At 38.3% G+C, this 27,495-nt stretch overlaps 1 protein-coding gene across 4 annotated transcripts in view; it reads right to left on the minus strand.

The window, feature by feature from the left end:
- bru3 (CUGBP Elav-like family member bruno 3) overlaps positions 1 to 27,495 on the minus strand; it is a 660,667-nt gene that overhangs the window by 569,460 nt on the left and 63,712 nt on the right. For all 4 annotated transcript variants that reach the window (XM_018519839.1, XM_018519831.1, XM_018519836.1 and 1 more), the window contains exon 2: positions 4,259 to 4,341. The gene's annotated coding sequence lies outside the window, so the exon portion shown is untranslated. The remainder of the gene's footprint in view (positions 1 to 4,258; positions 4,342 to 27,495) is intronic.

Raw genomic sequence — 27,495 nt, forward strand, 5'->3', positions numbered from 1 at the left:
TTCCTCGCGTGCGCGTGAACGGGCGCGTGCGCACGTGCAACGATCGCTTCCGCAGTGAGCGCGAGCTAAGTATAGACGACGTTGGCCGACAGCATTGTTATTGCTTGCGCAGCGGCGCTGCTTGGCTTCGGGATCTGTGTTTATGAAGGGTCCGCGTTGCTCGGCCCGAGTTATAGCCTCAGGTGTATTCGGATGTATTACGACTCCAACTAGGTCCGATCAGCAAACGAGCGCATGGCATCGTAAATGCACGTACATATTCGCCGACGCCGAGTGTTTAGTCGCGTTTACAGGAGACGGTACCAATGAATGAAATCGACATCTCGGAGGATAGCTCCGCTATCCTCGTGGAACCGGCTCGTAAAACCGTCCTGGTGAATATAAGCGCTAGATTAAGATTTGCATAACCGTCGCGTTCTCGGCCCAAGTGTTTTAATGTGATCGGGCCGACGCGACTTATGCATACATAGCGCGACGTTACGTAACTTTATGCAACTTCACGCTGAGATTGCAATCTCTACAAGCTCGCGATGAGCTCGAATTAGTGTAATGTATAGCGAAAACTGAGAGAGGCTAGACTCGATGCGTTGATCAAAGTGAAATCCGCAAGCCTCTGACGAACATCTGTTTAAATATCATTTTGGTTGCCCCTATCTTATCAAGACACTGCGACAGAAGGATGAATATATATCAATGACATGACAGTCAAAGGCAGCTGTTCATACATGCGCTAGTTAGTATCAGAAAGCAAAGTTTGTATGATGCTTCTAACAAGTTTTAAATCTTATTTTGTCAAATATATTGTACTTCTTTAATCCTTCAATGCATTGGTATCCATATCTTTAAACAGTAAAGTAAACATTTTTATAATTTTGTGCCAATTTCGCTATGACGCGAAAAATTGACTTTTTGAATAAGGAATTTTATCATAGATTTTATCTTATTTTAACTTTTACTTTTTTAACAGAAATCTTGGGAAACACGATAAAAATTAAAAAATTATGCATTGACAGAAGAGTTAAATTAATATAAATCAAAATGTATAAAATAGATATAAATAAAATGAGAGTTTAATTTTCATTTTATCCTGTGTTATATATATGAAATGTATCTATATGCGTCTTGTTCTTATTCTTACTTTTTATCTTTATATTATTACACGGGGAGAATTTTTTTCTTAGAATTTACCTCGAAAATACACTGAAAAAAAAAGTGTTTAATTTTAAGATATTAAAATGTTTTATTCTTATCTCCATTTTTTAATCACTTAAAGATTGGAAACAAGAATAAAACACATTTCTTTTTACAGTGTATAGTAGCCCTGGGGCAATATTGTATTTCGAAGAATTTAACGTAAATTTCTCTTCCATTAGTAAAACTATAATAAAATATAAAATAAGTTTAATTAATTTTACTGAAGTGTATGGTAAAAATCTTTAAAATATTGTATTGTATCACAACTACTATATTTTCAGGATAAATTAAAAAAAATTCTTTCCGTGTATTAAATTAGATTGTGTTTTGTCTTCAATTTTCCTCAAATATTTAATCATAAAAACATAGGGAACTCCGGTATATACGCCGCACCTATCAAAAACTCAATTTATTAAGTATTATTTACTATGTTTAAAATAATTAACTATATCAGTAAAAACTTTGTACTGTCTACTACTATGAAAAAAATATTAGAAATCCGAAATATTTAGTTCTCATATTAAAAAATAAACTTTTTGAAATCTTACATTTTTGCTATATATAGATAATGGGTGGGATATATGGCAAAAATGCAAGGGTTTCAACAAACTAAACAAAGAGTACGAAAGCAAAGCACTTGTATTTTGCTATATACAACATGCTTTACTATTCCTCTACACGTATGTATCACGAAATAACCACTAGGTCTTTTACACGCCTTACAGTAATCATTTTATGTAGATTATAATTTCTGATGATGCTACTTGTTACACACACAGTGACAAATCGATTCAACTCACAATAATTTCATTAATATTAACAGTAAGAAGCTGAAATTATAACGCAATACTAATATAACGTAAAGGCATGTAACAGAGTAGTTGCGAGAAAATTACCCCTACTCGTTTTATTTTTTCTGACTTCTGCGGCGTAAACCCCAGCGCGGCGTATATACTAGAGTTACCCTATATGTACATCAATGTTTACGATATGTAAATGTGTGTGAATATCCGGGGATTTTTATTGAGCTTCATGGATTTGTTAAACCCAAATGACTGCGGATCAATCATTCCTCCGGGAGTCATAAATAAAAATATCATTTCGCAACATCATTGTGTCAAAAAGAAATGTGATTAAATAAAGCGAATTTTCGAAAAGCTATTTTAACTAATTTTAATTGAAAGACACCGTTTTCGAATGCGTACCGTGGCACTGCAAAAATCCCTAACTATCGGTCAGAGTTCCAAGTTAACACGACAAAAAAACGATATATATTTCTGTCGTCGGATTGTGGACTAAACCGCGCAATTTCGGACGGAGCGGTTTCGCCGCGACGCATATATCACGGGAATCGGACGTGCAGATTTTTTTCAGATATATCTCGCGGCCGGCCAACACGCGGAAACCGCGTGCATGCAAAAGAAGAAAAAAAAAAAACCCGTCGGCGTACGCGCGTACGTGCGTCCGCCTCTTCATAAAGTCATAACTCAACCCGTACCCTCCCTCCCGGCGTGCATCCCTCGGCATAACATTTAAAACGATTTCCGCTGGCAGCCGTGCCAAGACCGTAGCAGCGTTGTTTCGGGGATAGATTAACGAAACATAACGCCAGTACTCGCTACGGACTTCCAAGGGGTAGCTCAGATAATGGGAAGGGGCGTGTTGGCACCGCTCTGGCAGTTAAGCAGCATTCAGTGCCGGCAATGCCGCGGCTTGGCCTCCGGGGCCACGATCGATGGAAAATTTCAGGAGTTCCGGCAACCCAGGCCTTCGAGAGACTTTATGCAACGGCGAGAAGAGGGATTTAACTATGAAAAGTATATCTCAATGTGAGATGTAATCGCTTGACGCGAACAAAGCAGGACGTCGATATATACGAGAAGTCGAGTATCACGTGCTACGGACGCGATAAATGTCCGGTGAAAATATCTCGAACCTCCCGGAGATATCGTAACTTTCGAACATTGTACGAGGGAGAGCTACGTCGAGTTAGCAACTCAGACGCCGGGGATAACGGTGTATGTCCAGTGTTATTTATGACATTACTCGCCATAAATATGGCGAGGGAAAGAAAAGAGAAAAACTATTCACGCCGTGTATTCGGACCCTACGATTATAAAGCACCGTTTCTTTAGCCCTTCTTTGTGCTCCGACTTTCTTCATTCGCTGCATTTGCGATTCAAGTAAATGCCAGAGGATGTGCATCCTCCGAGTCCTCCCATAGAAGAGACATGCAAAATTTTCATGCTACCAGGAAAGGGGTATAAGAATGCGCTTATCCGGTCCTGGCATTTGCAGAGAATTCCTCACAGAAAGTCCGATGATACATCGCGGACTCGCCGCGTCAGTGCCACCCCCGCGATCGCGCTGCTTTCCTTTACTCGGATCGTCTCTCTCTTCCTTCCTAAACGGGCTCTCGGCGTTAAGAGATTAACTCGTCACGTCACGAGCCATTTTAATATCCCAAATCGTGGACGGCGAATCGCCAAAATTAGTCGGAGAAACGGCATACGGCGATAAGTATCCGTTACTGTCGCGCGTGTCCTTTTTGGACACGCGAACGCATTTCGATTAAAAATTACAACATCCGCCGCGCGTACGCTCAATGGCCGTTCCATGAGGTATAGACGGAAATCGGAGACTAAATAAATCGATATTTCGAAGTCTCGCCCGCAAACTTGGAGCCGCTCCAACGGTCTCGCTCTGCAAAACGAACGCAGCGTCTGCGTCTCCCGCCAGCTAATTCACGCGTATCGGGGTATTCGTAATGCCAAACAATTTTGGGTTACATATTCCCGTATTCGGAAAAACGTCGCGCATACGCTGCACGTCGATGGAACTTTGCGATTAAGAAAAATACATTGCCCCTTCAAAGTTACGTCCCCGGTGGTATAGGCGCACACTCGCACAGTACGGCTTGACTAACGAGAGAGCGCTTATTAAGCGAGACCGAGATAAGATTTTCGCGGTGGAGTGGGCTCGACTTGGAATGAAGTGGCATTAATGGAGCGTAATTGGTTGAAAAGTAGGTAAACTGCTTGCAGTAAACGTTGTAAACACTCACCCCTGGTAAAGTCCGCTTCTCATGCAGAGCGTTCTGGGCGCTGATTGCGCTGTCACGGCTGTAGTAGGTGAGGAACGCACAGCCTGAAAACGAAGAAAAACCTTATCTCTCTCGCGAAGATTAACTCACGATTTTGCCGGCGTGCTACGTCGCGACGTAGCATCCCGTGCTCTTTACGTACCCCCTTTTATCATAAAAGCATCGAGTGCCGCGACATGCAGACACGCGAGAATTCGGACGGGGTAATCACTTAGAGGAATATTACGACGTGCTTGCGAGGCGAGGTTTATCGGCCGGTCGCGCAACGTAAAACGAAAAAGCTCTTCTTGCACAGCTGGTAGTTGAGAGATCCGTCGAAATAAAAGTTTTACACCACTCCCTCGCGTCAACTAGGGCGAAGCGCGCTGAGTCTAAGGTCGATCATGGATAACGCGATCTTTCCCGTCGTGCTAGTAGCGGTGCACTGCAATTACGTGACGCAGTCAATGTGTTATCGTAATTAGCTGGGTCGGTGGAAAATTCTCATTGCATACGCAGAGAAAAATACATAAGATAAATGATCTAGTTAGTGAATAGTTAGTAGACATGACACAATTGTTGAAGGAAATGACAAACATTTTTAACCCTCGAACGTCACACATGGATCTTTCTCGTGTCCATGTATTAAAAATAATCATTTTTGTACTTTAATAAAATCAAAAACTGCTTTTTTCTTCAAAAATCAAAGTTACAATTTTTATATCAAAACTGAATTATCTTCTTTTTCTGATGCAGAAAGTAATTTTCATAATTTTTCTAAACATTTTTTCCAATGTTTGCATAGTAAAATAATTTAGTAGAGACCTTAAAGAATATGTGTGAATTTTTACAGAATTTTTCGAGCACTTTAACAGCCTTAAAATCCAGTCGGACACGAATGACTCATGTGTGTCGTCCAAAGGTACCAAAAATAAGTGTAATATTCGAAGGTTAATTAAACTTTCGATAATATATACGATTCTAAATAAATTTGTCTTTTATTATATTTTTATAAACACTGAATTTATTTAGAGTTGTATATGTCGTTAAAATCATCTCTATAAAGCTACACGGGCAAAATTTTATATTTTAAATTACTATAATGTGGTAGTAGCTGTGGTCTTCATGTAAATTATAAGTTTAAATGCTATAGTTATTTTTTTAAAAACAATAATATAACGTAATTTTTACACTTTCTCATACTAAAAATTTTTTATTACAAAATCAAATATACCTAGCAAATTTTGTTTGCGTACCATAGTAAAAATTAACTGTTTTCATGTTAGAATACGGCTTAACAAAATAATTACTTTATTTATGTGATAAAAATTAGTATTACCATAGTAAAAGTTAAGTCGGGATCATGTTGTGAGAGTCCATCGAAAATACAAGACATAGTAAAGTGTAATTTAAAATTGTATTGAAACTTAATATAAAATTTTCTCCGTGTAGCAGGACCAAATCAGCAGAATCAAATCGGACCTATCGAAACTTTTAGTACTCATTTTTTGTTAAATTGTACCATTAATGATAATTTTGTACCGTGTGCCATTTCGAAAAAAATAATGGCGCTGCTGGCTTAATATTAAGCTAGTAGGATCAATTTAAAATAAAAGGTAAAAAGAAAAATAATATCAGAAATTAATACGATTGAATTTGTACTATTTTGTACTGCCAAAAACAATTCTATATTATGTCATTTCCAAGAAAACAATGACGTTGATAATATTTAAGCTGGCAGGACCATAAAAAAAACAAAATGAGGGAAAAAATTAACACAACTGAATTTGTATACTAATTTGTACCATTGAAAGTAAATTAATATTTTACATGTTTTCTCCTTAAAATGACTTTATTAGTGTATACTTGCAATCTATTCTACGTCAAACCGTGCACCTTTGAAACATCATTTTATTTTTTTTTTTAGTTTGCTAACATATTCTACACATAACATATTCTACAGATAATAATAAGACACGTGTTTCGTGAGAAAAATGTGAAATTTTTTTGTCAAGTTATTGATACTTGTAAGTTGCATAAATTTATAAAAAACGTCGCTCATGGAACATTCAAATTATTATAGCGTCGAAATAATTAGTCGTATAAAAAAATACGTAAGATTTTCCGAGATTAAAAGTCTGACTCTAAAGATATTAAATTGATCTATGATTGTGTGTGTGTGGATTATTTTTAATTTATTATTTTTATATAAATAAATCAGTTTCCATTTGTTTACAATTTTTATGAATGTTTTTCATCATCAATTCATCAATTAAAAAATTTTATAAAAATATCATATTCCTATTTCAATTATGAAATAACTGAAAATTTCAAAATAGAACTCGAATTTTTTAACTATACAGTCCATTCGAGTTCCATTTTGAAATTTTCAGTTACTTCATAATTGAAATGGGAATATGATATTTTCACAAAACTTTTAAATTGATGATGAAAAATGTTCATAAAAATTGTAAACAAATGGAAAATGATTTATTTATATGAAAATAATAAATAATAATCCACAATCATAGATCAAATTAAGATCTTTACAATCGGACTTTTAATCTCGGAAAATCTTACATTTTTTTTGTACGACTAATTATTTCGACGATATAATAATTTGAATATTTCATGAGTGACGTTTTTTATAAATTTGTGCAACTTACAAGCGCCAATAACTTTACAAAAAAATCTCACATTTTTCTCACGAAACACGTGTCTTATTACAAACATAAAAAATAAAGAGCATTCAGTCACGCGCAAGGTGTTTTTTGCGAATATTATATATTTAAAATTCTTACGTTTTACATGAACAAATTATAGATGTTTTGGCCTATATCAAGCCATCTTCAGAGAGTACGATATAAATAATATAAAAATAATTCGCAGTCATAAGATTAAAAGAATTGAAATAAATAAACGATCAATGATTACAATCTCAATATTGATGGAGAAAATAATGATCATTGTGACAAACACAGAATCTGAAAATTTGGTGTTTCCCACAACTTTTTAACATAAAAGTCTCATTAGGAAGAATAGAAGCAAAGATTTTTCGGCAACATATACAAGCGTAGATTGTAATTCGAACAAAAATTTAATGTTAATTTATTCTTTTAATCTTATGATATACTAAGAATCATTGATCGTTTTTTATTTCAATTCTTTTAATCTTATGCGTGTGTGACTGCGAATTTTAAATATAGAACATTCGCAAAAAACTTGCGCGTGGCTGAATGCTCTTTATTTATTATATTTGTAATTTGCGAGCCACTAGTGAATTTTACAAACGTGTCTTATTATTATCTGTAGAATATGTTATGTGTAGAGTATGTTAGCAAATTAAAAAAAATAAAATGATGTTTCAAAGATACACGGTTTGACGTAGAATAGATTGCAAGTATACATTAATAAAGTCATTTTAAGGAGAAAACATGTAACATATTAACTTACTTTCAATGGTACAAATTAGTACAAATTCAGTTGTGTTAATTTTTTCCCTCATTTTGTTTTTTTTTTGTGGTGTGTCAGCTTAAATATTATCAACGTCATTGTTTTCTTGGAAATGACATAATATAGAATTATTTTTGGCAGTACAAAATAGTACAAATTCAATCGTATCGATTTCTGATATTTTATTTTTCTTTTTATCTTTTATTTTAAATTGGTCCTACTAGTTTAATATTAAGCCAGCGCCACGATTTTTTTCGAAATGGCACACGGTACAAAATTATCATTAATGGTACAATTTAGTACAAAATGAGTACTAAAAATTTCGATAGGTCCGATTTGATTCTGCTGATTTGGTCCTGCTAGCTTTATAGAGCTGTTAAAATCCTATTTCATAAGTCGAAATCAAATCGATTCGATTGATTTTTTGGACCGTTTGATTTGATATCGACTACATTTTCTATTAATCTTCGAAGAAGATTGACATTTTATCAACGCTGCGTCAAGTTTCTTTCGAAGATCAATATTATAGAAAATCTAGTAAGTATCAAATCATATGGTCCTAAAAATCAACCGACTTCAAATCAACTTGAGAAGCTTAATATTTAAAGTTTTTGTTATTTTGTCAAATAATTGGGTCAAATAATTGTCTGCTAATTGATTTATTTTACTATATGCAAGTAATAATTACAGTTATAAATACCAAAAATTGTTCTCTCAGCATGTACTTCGCGGTAGACATTCGCGAAATTTTACGCTGTAATCTTTACGATGATCGACATGTAAAATACGAAGACCGATATTACCTGAAGCCGCGTTCCTCATGCAAATGTACGTATCTCATGCAATTGCTAATCGACCAGATTCTTCAAAACCGCGAACACGCGTCGTGTGAAAATAAACATGACATTCCCGCTCGCGAGTCCCAACGACGACAACGACGTACTCGCGTCGCGCAACGCCTCGATCACCGTCAAAAAACCCGTCCGCCGAGATTTCGGCCATTGATCTTGTCAACAACGGAAGAATAATTTCTGCAGGGACACCCCCGGGAATTCATCACCCGCGCGACACGTTTCGATTCCCACGCGCGATATACCGTTACTCGTAAAACACGTCGCTTAATCGCGCCCTGCAGAACACGTTATGCGAGACCGCTACGCTATCATCTTCGTCAGATAGTAATATCGATGTAGCGACGGAAACAACCCACCCACAACCCGCCAACGTCGCACTCACGCAAGCCTTGCGCAGCACTCTAGAATCAGACCGTTATCTCGTGGTTGATATAAATAGCCCTGTATTAGTCGCACTTCAGAAGTTCATATGCTGCTTACCCGCTACCGTAAAATTGTATACAGACTTATAACACAAAATATATTGTCTCTTATCAGATTAATTTCGAGGGGGCGAATTCATTGCGGTAAAATAGCATACTTATTAAATTTTAATCTAATTCGCAAAAGACGAACATATGAAGATTATTATTCGCAGCAATCAGTCAGTTAAAGATGTCAGTTAGAATTTAATGTAATATTATACATAACATAAAAATATTGAAAAATACAAATCTCTATATATGGAATCAATTCTTGTAGACAACACTCGGTTTAAGAAATAGCGCCGATATCACAGCGGGTTAAAACGATGGTAATTAACCCGAGAATATTGGACGGTACCTGAACCAGACCATTATCGGCTATCGCACTGTCGAGCAAACCCCTTGGGACCGCCTTCCTATCGGTCTGAGAATTTATTCAAAGGGCCTCTCGGTCCTATCTGATCACCATTTGACTATCTCAACACAGGGAGATGGATGTAAGCAAGCACGCGCAGCGCAAAAGCTGCGGACAGACCCCGGAGAACCAAGATTGCGCAAATATTTATGACACGACTCTATCAGTGCGATTCTGTCACTTACGGAATTCATTAAATTCATTAAATACACTCACGTGCGGCGAATCCATTCGCGTACCTACTCATATAATTTCAATCTTAATTCATGTACATATTACACGCAACGTTTCACTTTTTAATAATATTATCTTAAATAGAAAAGATATCGCTTATTGCATTTATTATTATTATAATAATAGATACGTTTCTGTGTTATATCGTAAAAATAAGTTTAGCATTTAATACATTCTATACACACGTACGCAGTCTCCAGTCCTCTCTTGCTTACTTTTTTCACGCAGTAAAACAAAGTTTTGTACTTGTGGTGGAAACGGTCCACTCAAGTCCTTGTTAAAACTTTGTGTTGTATTTTTAACATATTTGAGTGTGAATTTAGCGTAATGTGATTACTTAAATAATTTGTATTAAATTCAAATGAAAAAACGGTTTAAAAATTTAAGAAATAAAATAATATAATAAAGGGCTATAAACCACTCTAGATCTTAAGTGAGAAAAACTTTTTAATAAACAATTAGACAATATACAACAGACAACGTTTCGACTTCTATCGGATGATTCTCAATGTTAGACTTTAGAATATACCGTAATCTCGCTCAACGCTCGCAATTAATTAAACATGTAAAACGTATGAACTTGCATATTTGAATATTAAAAAGTGATAATAATTCCTCGGATTCTAGTAAATAGTCTCATCCGGAAATTTATTTTAGTTGCGTTGTTCCATGGGTATATTTTCTAATTGGAACTTCTTCATGCCATAAAAACAAATAGATATGAAATGAATTACATGTGATTACAATATAATACCATTTCATATATCTTCTCATAACTGAGGTTTAATAATGTTCGGCCCTCGCAATTTAAAATAATTAAAAGGAGAGTTCAAATGTGAAAAATAATTATTCAAAAGGTCTTGCAACTAACGAACTCTGAGATGTAATTTGTATTAAATTGATATCCACACTCTAAATTTCCTACAGTGAAATCTCACACCAAGAAAGTGAAAATGCAACCACCCTTGAAAAAAAGTGAAAATATTTCACTTCTTGAAAAAAGAGTGACGATCTTCACTCTTTTTAGAGTGAATTTTCATTTCAAAAAAGTGAAATCTCATTCCAAAAAAGTAAGATTTCACTCTAAAAATAGTGAAGATCGTCACTTTTTTTTCAAGAAGTGAAATATTTTCACCTTTTTTCAAGGGTGATGCATTTTCACTCTTTTGAAGTGAGATTTCACTGCAAGAAATCGAGTGCAAATTTCTTAATGTCAAAATAACGTAATTGATGAGTAAATGAACAAATAACAAAAAAATAATGTGTTTTAAAACATAAATTTTAAGATGAATGAATTATGTGTTAATGTAATATATCATATATATATATATATATAACTGTAAATTTTATTGAAAAAAATATACTTCCATGGCTTGTTCACAAACTATGTCAGTATTATTTTTTTTGTTTATTTTTAAAAATAATATTTTTTTTTGTATTATATATACCTTCTAACATATCTATTTTATATTAACATAAAAATTTAAATGGATCGTTTAAGACACACGAAATAATATGCGTTAAATTTAACACCAACTGTCCAACAGTATATCAATTATTTAATTCATATAAAGTTACTTAATTGAATTAACACACGTCAATAAAAACTGTCGATAGATTCGCAAATCACTACATCTTGTACCCGCGAAAGAAAAGAAAAAAAACTAAAATTCTGAATCACACTGTTTTACGACGTGATACTTGAGACGTTTTAATCTCGCACTAGGACTCCGACGACACAGTTTTCTGAGGATGAGAGAGGGAGTGCACCGGTATGCACCCTCCCCCTGTGTTCCGGCAGTCTTTCTCCTTCTAAAGAGTCACGTCGCGCAAACGAGAGAACGAGGAAGTAAGATGAGAAGCGTGAGACGCGCTGCGCGCACTTGTAATTTTTCACGCGGTACGTCGCACGCGTCCAGAGCTCCACGCGGTTTATCTCCGGCGCCGCGGTACGTCTCCTCATTCGCACGTATAGAAGGTCCAACCTAACCCGGAGTAAGTCCGCGTATAAAAGCTCCCGTTCGCCCGGAGGAGCCGAGGGATGGAACGCGCCGTGGTGGCCGAAAGTTCGCGTGGGGCTATAGCCTGCGGCCGGTCACGACGCCACGGGTACTCGACGTCAGATACGGGAATACACGCCACGCTCACTATTTCGGAAATGCCCGAAAATATTTATAAACATCGCGGTCGCGCTTATCTTAATTGCATTGGGGAACTGGGCTCGCGTGGCTCCCCTATTCTACGACCCGGATACCAACGGGAATAGAAAACTTCGTCGCGACGGCAAATCGCAAGCCCCCGGCGGGCCTCCCGAGGATGAATTAGCTCCCAGCGACGCGACAAGAACAGGGACAATCGTTTCCTCGCACGTTCCCCATGAATCTCCCCCGGCCGCTTTTGTCTTTTTTGGTTAAATTCAATCTGCGAGCGCGATGCAATACGGTCCACTCAGGGAAAATAAGATACTTCAACCGCAAATGGATATATACATTCGTAATGCAGTAAACAGCAGTAGGCAAGTTTGACGTGCAAGTTTAACTTTGGAATCTACTGTTTACTCCACTATCGGAGTAGCCGCTTTCGTGGTATCTATTTACGAACTGGGACAGTTCGGTTACTACCTCGTCGAAAATACGGAGTTAATTCAATTCTATACCTCTAGATGGCAAAACGTTTAATTATAATTAAATCGTCACCAAGATATTTAAAGAATTTTGGGAAAATTATCTTCATAAATAAATTTCATTTCACTGTTTAGGATAATTAACAGGACGAGAGGTAACGATTATACCGCGATTTCTACACACCTCCTCCTCGACGTCTAGCATAGGCAATTACGATAAGGCTTACGATTAGCTTGACAGGGAAGCGTCGAGTGGCGGCGCGGTCTCGTGCAAATTGCAGATGAAGCAGTTATACATTCGGTAGTGTAGGAACAATTCACTGATTCTAGATAATGAAACAGCTTGTCATCGGGTATGCGCATAGTCACCTACGTGTGTAGCGAAGTTTCGTCGTATTTAGGCTTTACGCATACACGAATATGCAAAGCGCGAAATACGTGGATATGCTGCGGTAAATTGGTGTGTAGAGAAGTTTGTCTCGTCGTTAAGTTACTAATGAAGATACGAAGCAAAAAGTGTATCGAAATTGGCGTCGAATGTACGGCATTCCCTATGTGATTCGCACGTCCCGTAGGTACTTATTTTCAATGAGCAAATCTAATTAATTCAATTGAGATTAATTATCATGAGCAAGTCCACGCGGGCCTCGCTGATCCTCGATGTGCGGGGCAATTTGAGAGCACGACCTTCGTAGCAATGCCTTCGTGCTTCTCTCACATTGTTACGCTCGTCGCGATGCACCGTGTAAAACTCAAATGAGCGAACAGTGAGTATCGGTAAGTGCGATATGCAAATTAAATGAGATTAAAACGATATATGTACAATGAGAAAAAAAAGTCGAAATACTCACAAGCAAATGTCACATGTGAGGCTTTTTCAATATTTATTGCTTTTCAAAAATTTGACTGTAATAAAAAAAATTGTACATTTCTATGAAATATATTTCATTAATTGATCATTAAAAAATAAATAGATGATTTATTTGCTAGGAAAATAAAGTTCTATTTCGTATTTAAATTAAAATTTATTTCATAATTATTTCATAATTTATAGTAAATACATTATATAAATAAATTTTTAAGTACTTTCTTTCTTAGCGTCTGTATATAAGGAACAATAAAGGTTTTTTTATAATACATTGAGAGAAAAAGTCGAAGTATTGCGAAGCAGATGTTACTTACGAAATTTGATTGTGATGACGAAATATATACATTTCTCTATAAAATATATCTTATTTCTATGAAATATATCTCATTAATTGCAAAAAAAAATAAAATAGATGGCTTATTTGCTAGGAATAAGATTTTATTTCGCCCGTATTTAAATAAATATTTATTTCAGTGAAATAAATATATTTATAACAAATATATTTTTAGGCATCTTTTTCTCAGTGTAACGTGATAAACTAGGAATGATATTCATAAACATATCACGCTATATTATGTTACCTTCTTGAGTTTAATTTATGTCACGCAAATATTATTAAATTTTCACAAAGTGATACAAAATCTCTGCCGGTATTGATCATTGCACAATGTAGTTATTATTAATGTTTGTAACAATATGAGAGTGGCGAATCGAGTATGCATGTAACAGTAAAACTATTGTTTAAATACACATGGAGAAAAGTGTCATACATTATATGCGAAAAGGTCATCGTTACGATCCAAAGGAAAGCTTCCATTCGTCTTTAGAAATATATGACGGGGTCATGCAAATCCACTGGAGCCGGATTATAGACTGTTTTATGTTGATTCGAATGGGAGCAAATACGTCGTCAGATAGACAGGTAGATAATCAAGTAGTTCTTTTCTCGTAGCTGTGGACCGCATGCGAAGAGGTTGGCAAAACTCCTGAGAGGTATGAGACCGTGAAGGAGGACTGTCTAGCTTGTGAGTTTTTGCCTATAAACCTGCCGACGTGTATCGCAAAAGGATGGGAGAGACATATAGATAAAGAGAGAGAAAGCAGGATGAGAGATACAAACGAGAGTTGATGGCATCGTCCGACGTCGACGAGAGCCAGGCGAGGTGGTTAAAGGGGGTTCAAGAGTAGAAGAGCGTTTTATTTGCGAGGCAATGCGACGGCTAATACACCAGTCACTGGACAGCGTCCAAGTCATAAAATGGATTTTATGACGCCGATCGATACAACGAGATCTCTCTCTCTCACTTTCCGACAGTCGCCATTCCTCCCTCTCGCCCTCCTGTCGAATGTCCGCCGATGCCCTATATCGGTCCGTACCTTTCGAAGGAGGGTGGCTTTGCGAGTCCACATCGTTCATTCGAGCAAACTCGAATACGACGAAAAGAATCTAACCGATTTGTTCTTTCGTGTTTTTCGAAAAGACGATAATACAATCTCATTCTCTCAATATCGATCACTGAAATTTCACACATCTATTATATTTTTTGGACATTATACGATACAAAAATGAATTGCATTTTGTAAATACAAATTAGCATTTACGAGAAATCTAAAGTAAGAAGAAAAGTACAAAATTTTGTTTCAAACTAAGTTGCATGTATTGTCGCAAGTTCAAAATCCCAAAGTGAAAAGAAACGCGCGAAAGTTAAATCCGACGGTGTCTAGAGCGAACTCTTTTAACCATCGAATCATGCCGGCACTGCTTGTCGAAAATTGGAAAGTAAAAGCTCCCAAGTGACACGGTGAACAGGAATGAAAAGTTTCCCGACCGCGTAGTCGAAGAAAGAGCGCGTCGCGCCAACCAAATTGCTCTTAACCAGGTACTAGGCAGTCTGGGAATGAGGATTTTACGGTTCTCCTAATGAATTGAAACGAAACGAGCCTCCGGCAGACTCACCCACCGGCCGCACCCACACATCACCACCCGTTATAGTATACGGAAGTCGTCGTCCCGGTGTCGGGACCGGCTTGTCGGGGACCACGCAGAGGTGGAATTTGCATCTTGGGCGAAAATTGAAATGCACCGGTACAATGAACAGGGAAGAGTGTCCTGCGAAATGACTTTTATAATAGGGACGCAGGTAATATAGCTGCGGCGGCGGAACGAGAAGCGTTTCTAACTGACGGTATACCTACACACCGCCGGGATGTGTGTGTGTGCAAGCGTATCGCGGCTTTATACACATGGAAAGGTACACTAACACATCGCGAGAGAACTCTCCGCCGGTGTGTGTACTTACACTCGCGATATCCCGGGGTGGTAATGGTTGTCCATGACAACGGAATTTTCTCCGTTGGATCTTCGCGACACACCGTCGCGCCCACACAGACAATGATACGACACGCACACGAGTGTGGAAAAACGAAAAGGTTGAGAGCGAGCGAGTACGTGTGCGCGTGAAGGTGTGTGTGTGTGCGAGTATTTCTACGCCCGTGTATTTCAGCCGCACGTTGACGGCACCCCGTCGGTGTTGCGCAGAGGAAATTGAAATATGCAAATAACCGCAGCTAGGTAGCGCCGGCTCTGCGAAGGTTGATGTTTCGTCCGCGGAGTGCATCGGCGTTTATCGTCAACATACCGGACATACCCCGCGTTGAAAACGGGCTTTTTGAATATCGATAACAGCAGGTTATCCCCCTGCCGTATGTATCCTCTACCCACTGTATCCGCTCGGCCGACTAGCGGCGAGGGATGTTTGCTATTTCAAGAAGGCGATCACCCGTCCATTTCGCGAGACGACTTACCACGTTTCTATGTCAGGCCATCGTTCGAACTGAGGAACGTATGTCGCGAATGCATATATTACGAGACCACACGCTTAGACTTCCGCGTCGCTGAACGCGAATGAATATTCATTCGTTCCTATTTCGTCTTTGTCGGTCGTTCCCGGCGATTAGCAACCGCGCTATTATCAGACGTCGAGTTAATTCTATTCTCCTTGGCACTTTGCAAAAGTTAGTAACGTCGGAACGGTTTGAAGTTTCTTCAAACCAAAGACGGGGGAAAAGGAAGCGAGAAAGAAGACTACCGTAACCACGGAGTCTCGGTCCATAAAGCCGACGAGTGCATAAGTGAAGTGGTCGCACGAAACGGAACGGCGAGTATTCTATGCCATCGACCTACGCGACAACTGTTTGCAATGTTCGCGAAGAAAGGCTCCGTGAAAGATAAATTTTGCGGCGGACTTTTGTATTAAAAAGGATTAATCGAAATTTTCCAGCATGATTTCTCATAATTATAAACAGCGTTAGAGAAATATTTTTCTATTTGATATATTTCTTTTACTTCTTTATAAAAATTCACATGCTCAATTTTACCTAACTTTGTCACAGCTATTGGTATGGTTATCTATCGGGCCTGTGTGATACAGGATCATATTACCTGTGAAATCGTTCTTGTCGCAAACCTCTATTCCGGATCCGATCAAAGGCGGAACTTGGTCAAAGATTGCCGGCCTTTGAGAAATGCTTTTGACCCATAGTGGATAGAAATAGACCGGACAGTTCAGTCAATCAATAACCAAATCGACAATTCTACACTGAATCATGTCAGAAAAATTATATTGAAAGCGCTACAAGTCACATTTCTTAGATCACATTCTTGCTCTGTTTTATTCATGAAATACGAATAAAATGTTTCAAAAAATAATATAAAATACGATGCGATTATGTGTTATTAGGTGATTATTAATACCCACTATGAACAGAAAAATAGAGTCAGAATCTTTTTTGTGATGGATTACACTGAGAAAAAAGTTTTGATATTTGTGACTTTATATTATCATATAAAATATAGTTGATCCCTGTATAGAAAATGACTACAAATTATAATTAAATTATAATTAAATTATAGTTATTGTAACCATTTTCGTAATAATAATTATAGAATTTACAGTTATTTTCAGTGTCAACTATATATATTTGTTGACAGAACTACATTTTGATTTTAATTGTGATTATTATTAACATCATAGCAATAACAAATTATAATTATAGTAGTATATAATTATAGTCACAAATATCAAAAACTTTTCTCTCAGTGTAAAAATAAAGTTCAGATTTAATATTCAAACATGTTGTCATTTTTTTTCTCTTTCTAATTTAGTCTAAGCTCTAAGCTAAGAAAAATTTGTGGAAAAATAGAATATCATTTTTTCGCAAATATTTATCATTAATATTCGTAAAAACGTGTGTACATGAATATGTATGAATATCGCAATGAGCTCAGATCCATAGGTTCGCTAAACCCAAATGACTGTGCAGATCAATTATCCCTGCGGGACGATTCAAAATTTGTGATATTCTGAATAACAATAATTTCATCTAATTAACTCTTGCAATTACTAATAAATCACCACTAGTCTTCGCTTCCTTCAACATTTCTGCTTGCTTTCTTCGCCTCGTTTTCTTCATTATAAATACGTTTCGGAGAGAGCAGAGCATTAACGTAAAATGCTCCATTGAAGGCAATTTTTATTCAAAGCGCGACGCTCAGGCAGAGCGACGCTTACTTTAAATCTGGGTTTTGAAAGTCACGAATGGTAGAAATGTAAAAATAGTCCACCTACAAAGTTATTAAGTCTCCGAAAGGGCTACCTTGCCGAAGCGTTTTCGTCGTAAGAGAGGGACCTCTCTTTCTCTCTTTCTTTTCCTACTTTCTTTTTATCTTAGCTTTCTTTCTACCGATGTATTCCTTATCTTTCTCTGTCTCTCTCTCTATCTTCTTCATTTTCCTTCCTCTTCACCTTTCCGCCTTTTGCCCTGCCCATCCACTTCTTCTTACAACGACCAAATTAAATACTACGCTGGGAAAATCTCCGAGGAAACTCCTCGGATATTCAGAAGCGTCTTAGATGCACTGCCACGTCCAATTTCAACTACTTTACTCGCGCAGTATATCGTCATGGAAAAAGGAGACGAGAGGTAAGATACATAAAAGGAAGAAGAAAAGAAATTTTCGATATCGCGAATGGTTCCCGAATAAAGAAGCATTTTTTCGAGATAAACCGTGACTTGGTATAATCTTATACTATCTTTCCAATTAAGCTTTTTAAAAATTCATTTATTAATTTTAATGACATCAAGCCACGTGACGTGGCGTTCTTTACATATAGAACGGCGAGTACATAGTCTTAAACCATGTATTATTCGCCTATATATACCTGCGGCCCTGCGTTACCTATGTACAGACATAAATATGTACTTAGCCAGGATTAAATTATTTGCAGGAAGATGAAACGGGTCCGACCCGCATAGCTTCATTTCCCTAGACATCTTGAGTTGCGCCTACCGCGTGTCGATGGAAATGTGCCTTACAGGCAATTCGTTGGTCTTTCCAACGCTGACGTCAGATGTAAATACTAGATTAACTCCAGAGACGAATCGAGATATAGACAGAATTGCAGAATTTTCGGAAAAATATTAAAAGAAGAAATATATATCGAAAAATTATATATATATACACACACACGTGGTAGTTAGCTAAGCAAAAAGCAACTTTTTAAAAGAAAACTATATTGAAAATAAAAAATTCGAATTTTGATTTAAAAAAATGTTACTGACTTATCAAATTGCCCAGATATATATATATCTGAAAAATATATATGTATCTTTCTACAAATGCATGTACATAATGTAACGTTTACATAGTGCGAAGTAGCATGGAAGATCGTAAACAAATGAATATTGCGGATATAATAGAGTCGCCCGTGATATATTCGTAGAATTCCAGCTTAATATTTCATCGGCGGCAGCTAGAACGCAAGTGTGACTTATGCCAGTTTAATGACCGAGCGCGGCATTTAATTCGGGCATTTAATAATTCACGATGGTCTGGACGAGCTCATACGTCGCGTATCGTAATGTTCGCGTGGTGTATTTTCGAAAGCTCGAATGTTAGCTTCCAGTGGGACCGTGACAATGCGTTGTATTACACCGGCTTCTACTCAGGTCGCGCTTCCCTCCCCCGGCCCTCTTTCCTCTCAGCAAGGATTAATTCATTCTCGGCATAGCTTGTACAGTGGACTACGAGGTAGGCTATCCTTCCCCCACGAGATATCTCGTTTCCAGAAGGATGCGTACGAATTTGGCACACGTTTCTCCGATTTGCATCTATATGAATAGGCGTGGATTACGGGATTGGAATAAATTTGGCCGGCTAAGTGAGCTTGGCAATTTATACGGACACACAAGCAATGGACGCGCATATCCTTATAGGTGCGTGTATATGTATGTATGTAGAAGGAACCGGCTACAGCCGCACGCAACCGAGGCGTGCTATAAAACTTTATTACGCTGCAATTTGTCTAACCACGAAGAAACAGATAGAAAATAAATCATGTTCGCGACGTTAAAAGTGTCTAATGATTAAAATTGCGAAAATTTACGTAATGCGCGCTCTTTAAAGCTCCGTTTAAAGTTTATGGAACACAGATGGTACATATCCAAATTATGGAATATCGTAAGCGTATATCATACGTCATATGTTAATAATATTGTTGTACTTCAATATTCCATTAATAATTAAATAGTTAAATATGTGCTACATATATGACTTACTTATATTGTCAGATGTAAAATATAACAACTGAATGATCGAATGATTCGCAAAATTCGTTCATCATTTTCGGGTTACCTCGACCGTTTACGACCGTCGTTGTCTCGGACCTTGGCGAGACTGGCCTACAATGCCGCCCGTCGGCTGAACGAGAACTTATTACGATCCGTCATTTTGTCCGTTCGCCGCTCGTAACAAGCATCTTTTACGACACCACGTAAAATGGGAAGAACGATGGCGCGGCGCCATAGACGTTGATTGTCGGGGGACTTTCCTCCCTCGCGCTCTCTACCATCGTGTCCCCTTTCTTCGTCCACTCCGGCCGCTTCTCTCTTTCTGCAGTCTGCCGCCCTGAGGAAAGGAATGACGGTACATTCCCTAACGGAGGGAAACCACCGTCGCGCTGAACGGGCATCCAGGCACGGTGGCAGGAAGACGTTGTTAGGGCTATTGCTCTCTGTCCGAATGAAGGACCGCTCATATTTACAAGCGACGGTAGCAAATGGTCGAAGTGGTGAGAGGGTGGAGGGCAGTGCGGACGGATGAAACATCAAGGGAACGAACCCGTCAAATCGGCCTGTGGGACCCAGCAACGATTCGCTTCTCTCTATCCGTTCCCCAATCTGCGCCATTTTTATTCCTGCTCGTCGCTGCATCCTCGGAATTCACTCGGGTGTTCTCGTCGAACGCTTTTCGCTCGTCACGATTTGTAGCGATGGTGATGGTCGACGTGATAAGGTGAAGGTAGGTTTCAGCGCACTTGATGGAACAAATAGTCAAATGCTCCTAACAGGATCTATCGACGCACATTCCGTTCGATATCAATACACTAATATAGGTATATGCGTATTAAAAGTCGCATAAAATTGTAGATTTTTCGTCGAATATAAAAAAAATTGAACATTTTTAAATAGAATCGAATTGAATGTCAACTTTGTTTAAAATTGTTTTAAACATCTCTTTCTATATATGTATAAAATTAGTTCTCAATATATATAAGTCATCAAAAAGTATTAATATATATTAGTTTTCTATGTATATAATTAGTTTTCAATTAATACTAAATTAAAATTAAAATAGATAATCGTCAATAAATTTGTTAGTCCAGTTATTTATTTAGTTAATCCTCTTACAGATTAAATTGTTTTATTTTGATTGACGATTTAATAAATTTGATCTTTTAGATTGTTCTCAATTTTTCATATTATTTCACAGTTTAATTGAAATTTCAACATTCAGTCTATCAACTGTTTGGAAACAATTTTTGTCTATCGATGTACAATCCATCGCAGATCGCTAATTTAACTATTCACATAGCATGGTTTTTTCTATTCACTCGTTTACTGCGTTTTACGACTACAAATTTTGTAAATCTGAGGATGGCTCGATCAAGAAGCCGAAACATGTAATTGTTAGACAATCGAGACATTATACCACCAAAATATTGTAAGGAATCAAGAAATTATATTGTATGTCTTTATTTTATTTTTAAGTTCTACTGATTATTGACTCTTATATGCCTTTTACTCAATTTTTATTTTTATTTGATAACAAGATTAAATTGTGAAATAAATTTAAGAAACAATACAGAAGCAAATGGAAAAAAATTTCCTTCGAAATATGTCGCCTACGAACGATAAAATCTTTAACAGATTGAAAGAAAAGTTTAAAGAAACATTAAAAAAGTTCAAAGAAAAATGAACAGTTAAACTGTCGGGGGAGACAAAAAATGGAACAAGTGTGCCTTAGGCAGACACTTTTGGAAAAGCGTGACCTAAATAGAACGTCACTCGGCTAGATAAAGACGGTTTGAAGAGCAAGGACGCCATTAAACTACAAGCAGTGTCGCAAAAAAGTTTCATACAGATCTGAAAGTTAAAAACGCAGATATAAAAGTTCTCTTCAGTCCATTATGTTTGTTTCCATAATAAATATTACTTGAATTTATGTCTCATGCCTTTGATACTACACTGTAATTTTTTAAAACGATATGCGTAACACATTTATATAAAAAATATTGTACGCAGACGAATGTAAAAGCATCACCATCGCTATTTCTATGTTCACTATTAGGAAAACACCTCGTTCTCTTCTGCAAATTCGCTAGTAGTCAATCCGTACAGAATGTAACGCGCGAACGGTTTCACACTGTGGCTAAATAATATTGTACTTCCACCTCTCGCACCATGCGGCATTTTCTCTTTCCTCTTTGGTCCATTCCGACCACTATTGTCGTCCCTCTCTATCCGCGCCCGTGTTCGTATGGATATTTTTATGAATCCATCGATGTATGAACACATGCAATCGTTCGCGTTTATTGTTTTTGTCAGACCGGCCCCGACGTCGGCCAAATTTGCATATTTTGTACCGGGCCGACTGTCCGGTCTATTGTGTTCAACCGACTGCTGAATTGCTCCACATCGAGCATAAGCTCGAACTTTTGCATGACAATAAAAGCCACAATAGTATCGAGCATGTTCGACTCGTATTACTAACGAAAACTCGTACAAAGAGCGAAAAAGGAGAGAATAGCAAGATTTAGAAATAGAAATCGCAAACTCTATTTTAAAAGACATTTCAATAGATTAACACCAATTATGTTTTACAGTTATTTAATTATTCAATAAATATCTGATAGCTTTCAGTTAATGTTTAGTTTATGATCTCAGAAATTCCATTATTTTTCGAATAGACTTTATATAGGTTATATACATTGTATAAAAATAAGCGTCTTACTCCCCATGAAGGAAAATCGATGACAAAACCGTATTATGCCTCCCTTCAATTTACGAGTGTCGTTATTTTTGCACTGATATTATTATGGTGCGAGATATTATGGTCATTTGTTCCGTATCCGGCGCTCGTATACACAGATCAATCGCGAAATGATTACGAACGTTTCAATTAAAATAAGTCATTCTGCCACTTTTATCAGCGCTTTACGAGCGCTGTCCGGGTTCCACGTGAATTATCTGTCGCGCTTCGCTTTCACCGTTACGATGATGTATAGGCGGCCGCATAAAAAATGTGAACGAGAGCCACGTCGGGGAGGCGATATCGTGAAAAACGAGACTTTCGGGATTGCAGCGTGTACGGACGGACAAATAGTTCGATGGATCAAGTTTTAATGACCGGAACAGCCGAGCGCCGACGCCGCTATCGAGCCATTGACAAACCACTGCAGGGTTCTGGCTGCTAAAATGAATCGCGCCGTTATTTGCGAACGCATAACATTAAACCGCCAACATAGCTGAAAGCGCGACGCCGTTATCGCGATAACAATAAGTTTGCCGATACGATTGTATCCTTTAAAACTGATATTGGCGGCGATATTGATTGTGGCGGCGCGGTTCGAGGAAACTTATGTGATTGACGGAGATTTGGCAACGCATGCTACTAATAGCCGTGCCCCGTTTAAAAGAACATATCTGTCACTACAAATTTCAACTATTCGTTCGCCTCGCAAAATATAGGATCCATTCGCGATTTGACGTATCTATCAAAGCAATTCTTTAAAAGGATAAGAAATAATTTTTTTTTTTCTATTTCGTCTACACATATATGTAATGTACCGAGAGACTCTATGTTGAAGAAAAAGTGACTTCATATTGTCTGGAAACATCCGCTACTCCAGTACTAGAGTTATACCAAGTGTAGATATCTCTTATACTTTGGACTTCAGCCGTTTAATGGCAATTAAAGATAAACTCGATCTGTTCGAAAGCCCAAGTGAAGTGCTTAGCAAGTCAGCTCTTTAAGGAAACGCAGAACATCGCAGTAAGTGCCTTGAACTCATTCTACAATTCACGTAAGCGTAGTTATAAGTGATTGTAGTTGTAAGGATTGACCAATCACGGATGAATAGGAGGAGAATATTCGACTGTGATTGGTCGATTCTTACAACTACGCTTATATAATTGTAGAATGAGTTTTACGTTCAACGAAACGCTGTAATGCTCCAAATGCGAGTTCAGAAACGATCAATTGGGCTGTGCGCACATATGTGAGTCCGTCGACGAGAAACTAACACACAGTGGCGATCGATGACGCGTGATAAAAATACACTCGAGTCTTCGACGGTGCGACGTGTCGTTCTAGGCGATAAATCTCGCGATTCTAGCGCAAGGACCAGATAGAGACACGTGTCCGTTAATGGCTGGCACAGTCACCGGGTGGCGATCATTGCCAAGCCAACCTACGGTCGTCTCTATCCCCCGCGGCTACGTGCGCGGCTTTCCCAAAGCTCGACTTCCATTCCAGCATCTGTCCGCAGGTACCTTCACGTAGACGTGTGTACATATACCTATCCGCGCGACCGCGCATCCAGCGTCCGTATAGCCGTTGTGTGTTCCAGGCTTCCTCGTGTTGGTATAAACCGCCTGGATTCTCTTTTTGCGGCGGCGCGAGATCTCAACAAGGTAAAGCGGACACGTTTTCCGGAATCGCTCGAGCTTCGGCTTACTCCGTGGAATCAGATTCGACTTAAAGTGCAATTTCGATAATTCACGGTTGAAATACCGCCGCGGAATCCCAAGTCAGCGGCAGTGTCACTGTGCCTTTGCATATCGGTAACGCGACATTCCGATAAGATACCTCGACAATTTCCTACAAAGGGAAATTAACTATCGTATGATTGAGGTTAAAAGGAAAAGGATGATAAGGTGGCAAGTGTAAAAATAGGATGACTTTATCGAATACTCGATAAAAGGCCAAATGTATCACTGTATATCATCCAAGTAGGTCGCTTTTATAAAACGATTCTAGTAATCTCGAAAAGTGCTAGTTTTCCTTTTAGCATATCTCTCTCTTTAACTCGCTCTACATCAGAAAGTATACGATCGTACGTGCGATACGTATACAATACATATAGTATGAGTAAACTGCGTGAATCACGCTAACGAGAAACGCCATGATGGGAGCAAAGAAAACAAAGGTACTTAAATCCGCCTCATCGAAGAAGGTATATCCTCCCATCTCTCTTGATCGGCAAACTTTTTCCCCCCCTTGGCGAGACAAGAAAAGAAATAAGCGCCTCGGACGAAGCGATATCCTCCGGGTTTGATTCCTCTCGGGTCGCAATCCCGCTCGGCGGATTCATTGGCTCCGTTTCAATTCCAGCCAGCGGATCAAACGCCGACGTGCGGTCGTCGGATGGCTGGCTCGCCAAGCAGGCAGAAGGGAAGCGGTGGCGGGTACTTTGTGCCGTCGAAGGCGACGACGACGCCCAACGTCGACGCCGCCAGCGTCGCCTCCTCCGCCGCGCCGTACCGCCGTCATCGTTGTCCTCGTCGCCGCTTGCAGGAGCGATCGTCACCGTCGTCGGCAACGTCTAACTGGCGACGGCAACAAAGGAGAGGGCTCGCCGTCAACGACGCGACTTGGCAACTCGTCAAGAAGCTTGTAACCCTAACTGTGCCATTGTGCGCGAGGCGCTCGCTGGAAACTCCTCTCTACCCGAACCTGCTGTTTAGAGCCTTCTTTGTTTTCCCCGCAGGGTGAACACTACCATCACCGAAGGCGCGCGTGGTACGGTAGAACGTTTGTCGTCGAACGCCGTCCTCGCCCATGCGAATGGACCTTCTTGTACCCGGACGCGTGACTGAAACCACCATAAAGGTGGCAAGGAGCTTTCAACGTGGAGAAATGATGATGCCGATGTAAGAAGTAATGCGGTATTATCTGCTTATGAACTTAACATACTTATAGCGAATTCGATTGGACACACTCTGTAACGTTAAAGCCACTGTAAACATATTGTGTAAAAATGTGTATATATAAATATAGAAACAAATTAGAGAAAAGTTACCGATACCGACATACCACTTTGTTTTTAGACAATATTTCTTAAACAAAAGGTAAAAATACAACTTCAAAAACATAAATACAAAGTAAAAAGTGTCTTCTATCAGATAGTACAAGCAATTTTTATAATACTGTTTGCAATTTTGCAATAATTCAGTTTTTCGTAAGTTATGCAAAAATGAGCGCCTGACAAATTGGGCTCCAAAACTGACATAGTAGGCAATAATACCAACATTCCTATTTTATAAATAAAGATATACCCTATTCTGTAAAGAAAACTAATTTATGAAATTATAAACATTTAAAATGACATAATATTATCAATAATACTGTCACTATTATTTTAATTACGCAATTTGCAAAAGAACACCGTAAGAATTTTTTTCTCGTATTCATAGAATTGGTTTTTAGCTAATTTGGTATAGAAATAAGCCACAAATATATGAATTATAAGTTTGTAATAATTCTTTAATTAGCTAAACCTGCTAAACAGATCATGATTTTATTAGTATTAACCCTTACCGTACTAATATGGGTAACTAGTGACCGAGCGATTCCTGCTCGTGCAAGTTTCTTTGAGTCTTTCGGTAATTATAAATTATACTATATTTTATTATTTTCCAAAATAAAGAGTTAATATTTATTCTAGGAAGTTGAAAATATGTTGGTGAATTTTTAGAGATTTTTTTGAATTATTTTGAAGAGGTGAAAAAAATAAAGAGATTTGAAGTGACTCTTGATGGTATGGATGAGGCACCAAATTGTAGATGGTACGATAAGGGTTAATAAAGTACAATAGTTAGTTTCTGAGAAATAAGGGGGTCACTTTAGGAGACCTATGTCAGTATTTAGAGACTTTCCTCTAATATAAATATAAATACACAGAAACAAATTTAAAAATTCTGATATATTCGCGAAATTCTTAATATATTTATTATGTGATTTGGTAAAATATTGGTATTTTGTAATTTAAAAGTTTACATTTCACTTTTACACCCTTACATTAGATCATGTACAATGGCTTTATGCACCAGTGCGCGTTCAACCGAATTCGCTATCTATTACTTCTACGATTTCCTAAAATCCTGCAATTATATACGTTTAATGTCGTCGTAAACATGCTTAAATGCGCAATCCGTTCGGGATTGAGAAACGAGAAGAGAGTAAACATTTTTCATCAAATAGCCACGTGAATCTCCGTTGCGCAATCGACGCATGTAACTCGCTCGAAACGAAATTTGTAGCCTCGAAATAGCCGCGACGACAAGTTAATCGTCGTTGCGAGACGGTCTCCCCTCGACTGGCGTTTGTCGAAAAATGAGAGAGCGGTGACCTGCGCTCTACCTGACCGAAATGTAGAAACGTAGTGAGATACGATCGGTGATTTCGTTGTGCCAACTGATCTGTGCACATCGGGGTGCACGCGAAGTGCACACATTTAGAACAACAAGTCTTTTTCAGCAGATGGTGCGCATCGGCACTCCCATAAACAAGCCGACGCCGCGGTCTATAGTCACCAGTCTCGCTTCTTCGTTCTTTCTCTCGCACCGTCCCTTTTCTCCTCCTCTATCTTCCGTTCATCCTTTCTGTTTCGCCCGTTGCCATTTCTCTTCCTTTTTCGCTGCTCTTCCGCCCGCCGCCGTTTCTCTTCCCTCTTCTTCCGCCCGTTGTTCTACCACGTCCAAGGAAAGCCAATAAACTATCGAATTCCTCCGGTATATTGCGAGACTCCGGGCTGCCGCTTGGAACCAGCAACAAGTCCCGCGTTCTTATATTCCGCGAGTCGTCCCTTCGCCTGAACAGACGTTCGTACTTTCGCAAATTACCGGCCCGTGGTTACGTGCACGCTCACTAGCTGCGAAAGTGGAACGAAGGGAAAATCGAACAGAA

Source organism: Trachymyrmex cornetzi, unplaced genomic scaffold, assembly GCF_001594075.2.
Source record: "Trachymyrmex cornetzi isolate Tcor2-1 unplaced genomic scaffold, Tcor1.1 scaffold85, whole genome shotgun sequence".
Taxonomy (NCBI): Eukaryota; Metazoa; Arthropoda; class Insecta; order Hymenoptera; family Formicidae; genus Trachymyrmex; species Trachymyrmex cornetzi.